This window comes from Pseudopodoces humilis, chromosome 9 (assembly GCF_049639895.1).
Source record: "Pseudopodoces humilis isolate 2021_Gansu_Grassland_sample_001 chromosome 9, ASM4963989v1, whole genome shotgun sequence".
In the NCBI taxonomy this organism is placed as follows: Eukaryota; Metazoa; Chordata; class Aves; order Passeriformes; family Paridae; genus Pseudopodoces; species Pseudopodoces humilis.
This window is the reverse complement of record NC_142208.1, coordinates 14577485-14583484: the sequence shown is the minus strand read 5'-3', so window position 1 is coordinate 14583484 and position 6000 is coordinate 14577485.

The following is a 6000-nucleotide window of genomic DNA, read 5'->3' as shown; positions in this document are numbered from 1 at the left end:
TTAATAGTATCTACATGCAGGAAATTGTACCATTTTTACTCAGTTACTTTAGAAATAGGTACATTAAAATAATATTAAAAGTGTGAACTGTTCATTGAGGAGGTAAGACCTGCTATAACACTTCACCAGTTTATTGAACTCTAAAACAAGATTGTGGCACTGTGAGTAGCCAGTTTTCTCAGAGAATTTGTCAGTACCTGTTTTGTAGATACATCAACAACCATTTGTTTCTCAACCAAATTGCACAGTTAAACTAGAAAAATTAGTTGCTGCATCTGGTCTAAATTCCTTTCTCAATCTTTTTATAAACCTATTGATGTATGTAGGATATCTGCTTTTGATCAAGCATAACATTTTACTCTAACTCCATAAAGTCAGCTTGAAGACCATAATTATAAATGTGATCAGCTCTTTTCATAAAATATTTGACACCTCTACTGAAACGTATTTAGCAGCTGATCTTTCTTAAATAAGTAAATAACACCAAAACAAAAAAAAAAAAAAACCACACTTATTTCTACTCATCTGTTTTACCTGGAACACATTGCTTGGGCCTGATGGTGCAATATATATTTAAGGAAATTGTAATCTTGCAAAAGAAGGTGAATTGAAAGGGGAAGTAGGAAAAAAAATCATATGAATGTTCTCAGACTCATGAGCTCAAGTATTTTATGATGGAAATTGGCTATAAGGCAATTATTTTTCTCTTTAGAAGATGACAAAATTAACTTAATCTTGTAAAAATATGTAGCAACAAGTAAGGTTTTGACTGGGTTTGTTTTGGTCTCCATCACTGAATTTCTGTGGTAGCCTGATCAAGGCAGTGGTAAGCAGGTTAGTGGAGATGGTCTTCAGTGGCTCCATATAGGGTGGGACAAAGTAACAAAAATACAGGCCAAAGAGGAGAAATATTTTTACTTGCACAGCTGCTAATTCTACTACAAGAACCAGTTTTAGTTTGCTCTATAATCAGTGCATGCAGTGGGAAGCCTTACATTTTACTGCAGCCTTGTCAGGCAAAGCCTGCTGTCACCTAACGTGCCATGGCGGCTTCTACTTTCTTCGAAAAAAATTGTGACTCAAAGGTGCATATTCCGTTAGCTATTTGTCTAACAGCTTGGTGGCTACAGATTTGGATTTTTTCCTAATTCCCCTGAGTAGAGCAGGAGACTCATCTTTTCTAATTACCATTTAGGGTGAAAAGGGCAGGTTGCAAAGGTTGCCTCTTCTGTATGGAATGTTTAAAGCTTTTTCTTGGGCAAAGAGAGTGGGTAGGAACAAGATTAGATCTGAGCACTGGCTGGGACACCCGAGCTCTGGGCTTTGGTAACAACCATAACCACAACCTTGTTAATTCCTTCTCTTTCCCTCTGGCTCAGCGCACTTTTATGCAAAATGAAATGCCTTCAAAGGAGCAAATGGAGATTTCTCCCACATCAGAATATCCAGTGACTGAGAACCCAAATAAGAAGTGAGGATTGTGGGTTTGAAATCTTTCAGATCGGGGAATTGATGCATATTCCTCTGCCTCAAGACAAGTACTTCAAGCACGGAGAAAGAAAGCAGCAGATGATGGTAGTAGTTGATCTTTCCTGGTAGGAAAAAATACATCTCCACAAAGAGAAGATTAAGGGCTGTGAATTGTACAAGAGGGGGGACATTTCCCAGCAAGTCTGAGATAGATTGGTGTGCTTGAGAATCTGGGCTGATGCTTACTAACTTCAGTGAAATTAAACCATTACATTGCAGCTGCAGTTTTAGATCTTGTGATGGCTGAAAGGGTGTTAGTAGTGGGATTACCTCCCTTATGAGCGAGTCCTAGCACCTGAGCTGTCTGTCCCAGCTGAACCGTTCCCTCTAAGGCTGTGGCAGTGGATGAATGCCAGAGGTGGCCTTTTCCGAGCAGCATGCGTTGCCGTGAAAAAGCCGAACGGCTTCTCCTGGTCGTGCCGTCAGGGTGCCGAGGTGACTGCTGCTCGGGCCAGTGCCCCATCTCGTCCCAAGCAGAGGGAAGTCAGGGAGACGCTCCGGCCTTTCTCCTGTCGCCCGTCTCCAACGGGGGGACCCGGGGAGGTGCCGCAGCAGGTCCTGGGGCTGGCCCAGGGCCCCCAGCCCTGCCCTCCTCGCCCGCAGCCCGCGGGGGTCAGGCTCAGGCAGGGGCAGCTCCTCGGCTTTCTGTCCCTGTCCCTGCCCTCCTCCTCCCAGTGTAAGTAATGACCGCATCACTAACAACTGATGCTTTCACCTTTGCAAAACGTGGGTCGCGGCTTATGTGACTAAAAGGGCTGAGGAGCCAAGGGTAGGGTACAAACCCTAAGTCTGTAATACGAAGGGTACGTTCATAATAACCGCATTAGGCGGAAAACAGGCAGTTCTGCATGTCTTCTGTGATCTGTAATAATTATCTGCGTTTTACAGGGCTCTTGCGTCACTGAAATACCTGGAGGTGACTCCGTGGCAGCCGCCCATGGCAGGGACGCCTCCTCGTTAGGGAAGGGATGGCAGCGGCCGTGCGGAGGCGCAGCCGGCGGGGAGAGGAGGGGCTCGCTGCCCGGGGCAGCAGCGTGCCACGGAGCCAGAGCGCTTCAACACCAGCCTTAGCTTTTGACGCTTTTAAATGATGGTCACGGGGCTAGCGTGACAGCTAAAGGAACTGGAAATCAGCTGATACTAAGTGAGAAATCATTTATCGGTTTAAGGCTGGTTTGGGCCAGTTTTCTTAAGGTGATTGAAGAAAAGGGGAGAAGGGTTTGAGAAACCTGGAGCCTGCGTACCCATTTCTAAATTGCATTGGACTTCTAGTTACACATCGAAAATCCTTTTCTAAAAATAACTGTGTCCACCCAGTAAGGTAAAAGGCTCGCAGAGAGTCTCTTAGTCTGTTAGATCTCCATCGTCCAGTAGCATTTCATGCTTCCGCCCGTTTAAAAACAATGGGGAAAGGTGGTGTTTGGATTTAGACTAATTTTTCAACAGCGATAAAGGGGCTGTTTTCTGTAACAGCGTAGATTATTAGAAACTTGTAATTTGCAGTTCGCATTTGCCATCAGGATCACAGCAGGGGGGTAAAAAAGGGACTAGATCCTATAGCAGGCTCAGTAATTCCCGTTTTGGATTTGGTATGTCGATGGAAAAACCCAAGGCTTTCAGGGAGAAGTTGCTTGAGTTTAATAAACAGTGACTTCAGAAAGTGCAATAAAATCAATTAATGTTGCAAAAGCACTGGCCAAAAACAAAGTGGCGAAAGGATTTATGGAAATGTAATGGATTTACAAGCGTTTATCCTGCGACTTGATAAACAGCAATGGGAAACCGAGATGGTGAAAATAATTAGTCCCGCAGCCCCAGTGAATATGGACAATTTATTATTATAATTTTATCCTTTCAGTGGTAATTCAAATTTATTTTTTAATTTTGTGAGCTGAAGCGCGGGGGGATTAATCCAAAGTTTGGTTCCCCCTTCCTCGGGGGCTCGGTTTCTTCTCGCATTTTCTCTCTTCACAAAGCAAAGCTGATCTGTCATTTGCCAGGGCTTCTTCACACAGAGAGCTCGTTCTTAGGTTTTCTGCATGTATTTTAAAGACTATTATCGTTGGCCTCGGTAAATAATGTTACCCAGCGGGAGAAGGATCAGCTGTTTGTCTCCCTGTACACCAGGGTTTTCTCTCCCTTTTGATTTTCAGATGCGTTTTCACACAAACTTTGAAAGATCCGCAGTTGGGAAGAGGCTGCAGGAACATGCCCTGGCTCTTGAGCAACGCTAGCAGCGAAAACTTTTCCGCCTGCTCTCAAGAGTTCGTAGCCCTATTATTACAGTAGAAAAGAGACATCCAGCATGGAGTAGAAATTACCATTTCCAGAAGTCAGAATTTATTACAGTTAAACTGTGATAAGATTCCCATCTGTTATGAACACATGTAGCACCAATTGTTTTTCATACAACTGCAATTTATTTACCCTTCAGAGCGAATGAGATTACAAGAGTGATTATTAAAAAAAAAAAGCAAAAAACAAACAAACAAAAAAACCCCAAACCAACCACCATGGGGTTTTTTGGTTGTTTGGAGTTTTTTAGCTATTTTTTTTAATTTTTTTTTTTTTTTTTTTTTAGTTCGGCCTATCTGTTTTTATCTGGGCAAGCCATTTGTACAGCCGTGCTGCCCTGCGGAGCTGCGGGGCGATTCCCGGAGCCCGAACACGCCGTGTCCGTCGGGTCCCGGCCGGGCCCCGGCGCCCCCCGCAGCGCCGCCTGGCGGCCCGGAGCGACACCGCCCGCGGGCCGCGCAGACAAAGGGGAGCCGCTCCTCGCTCTTCCTCCCACGGAGCCGCTCCTCGCTCTTCCTCCCACGGAGCCGCTCCTCGCTCTTCCTCCCCGGGAGCCGCTCCTCGCTCTTCCTCCCCGGGAGCAGCCCCTCTTCCCCCGGGCAGCTGCGCGTAACGCGCCCGCCCGGGCCTCCGCGTACAGCGTGCCCGCTCTGGCCCGCGCCTCAGGAGAGCACTAACGCTTGTTATTAACTGGAACGTGAACCTGAAACGGCGGAGGGGGAGGGGAGAGATTTTTGTGCTTCCATTGGTCTTGGTAGTTTGGGAGCGAGGAGTGTGCCTGCTCGTCTTCTTGTGCCATCCCACAGAAATGGTTTGGATCGAGTAGCACGCGCTTCACAAAATGAGGCAGGAAAGATGAGCCACTTACACACACAAAATCCCACACGTTTTTACCGCGATAGCCTAAGAGCGGTAATCTAATTTTGTTCTCTTTCAAACTGTTTCAAGGCATATATATGTGTGTGTGTATATATATGTGTATATATATCCTCCAGGTTTCAGTGGGCGTCCTTCTGCTGCTCTGTTATCATTATTTCTTGCCTTGATGTGACGTTGAAGACAGATGACAGCATTGTCAGGTTGTCTTTAATTCATTTGAAGATTTAAAAAAAAATACACACACAAGGCTTCTTACACAATATTCAAAGCCTGAACGGATTCACTTTTTTTTCACGTAGGGGACGTGGGGCTGGGAACGGGGGTGGGTAGTTGATGAATTTCAGACATTAAGAGAGAACAAAGTCTGTGCATCGCTGTGCGTGCACACACGCACAGAGCAAGCAGCCGGAGGTGGGATTTTTGCAACAGCAGCACCTGGTTGATGTTGATGGAGAAATATCCAGCATTAAGACAGTCTTTTCGCATTTATGCACAGGCTCAAATGTATAATCTGATCAAATTTCAACCACGTCTCTGCTGCCAAAGCATTCCACCTCCGACGAGGTGAGAGCATACAGACTCAGGGTCCGTCTTTTTTCTTCTGACACCTCTGCTTCATCGCAACAAAATTTTACCTTAAAAAAAGAAAAGGTAGTCTGCCCCGAATTTTCCAGGAGTGAGCTGAGAAAGAGATTTAGCAGGGATTAGACACCTCTGATCAGAACTGGTTGCTTGCCTGCCTCAGGTCTGCTCATGAAGCAGTGCGAGCTGTGCTTCATGGTGTAGAAAGAATCAGGGCTGGTGGGGTATTTCAACAATGTCAAAATTGATATAGAAATGTCAAAAATTATACCCAAAAATTCGTATGGAAAAGGAATTTGGTGCTGGTGGCTCCAGCGATTTTCCACTTTGCTCCTTAAAAGAAGAAAAACAAAACCAAAAACCAACCAAACAAAAAACCCGAAAAACAACAAAAGAAAACACAAAATTTAAAAAACAAAACAAAAACCAAAAAACAACGACTATAAAAAACCCCCTAAACTGTGGTCTACTGAAAGCCTGTAACGAAAGCCAACGGTATTAAAGCAAGGTAGCATTGCTCTCCACCTTTTCTACGTATGAAAGAATGAAGTTTGATCAATGCTTTTACAGAATAGCAACATGCATATTTACTTTTGTTTGGGAAAGTTTGGATCCTTCAGGATTCCCTTTGCCTGAGTGATTTGGACTGTAGGTGTGGGTAGATCATTACAAACCTCGGGTTAGGGAGAGGAGGGTCAGCCCCACTCACAGTAC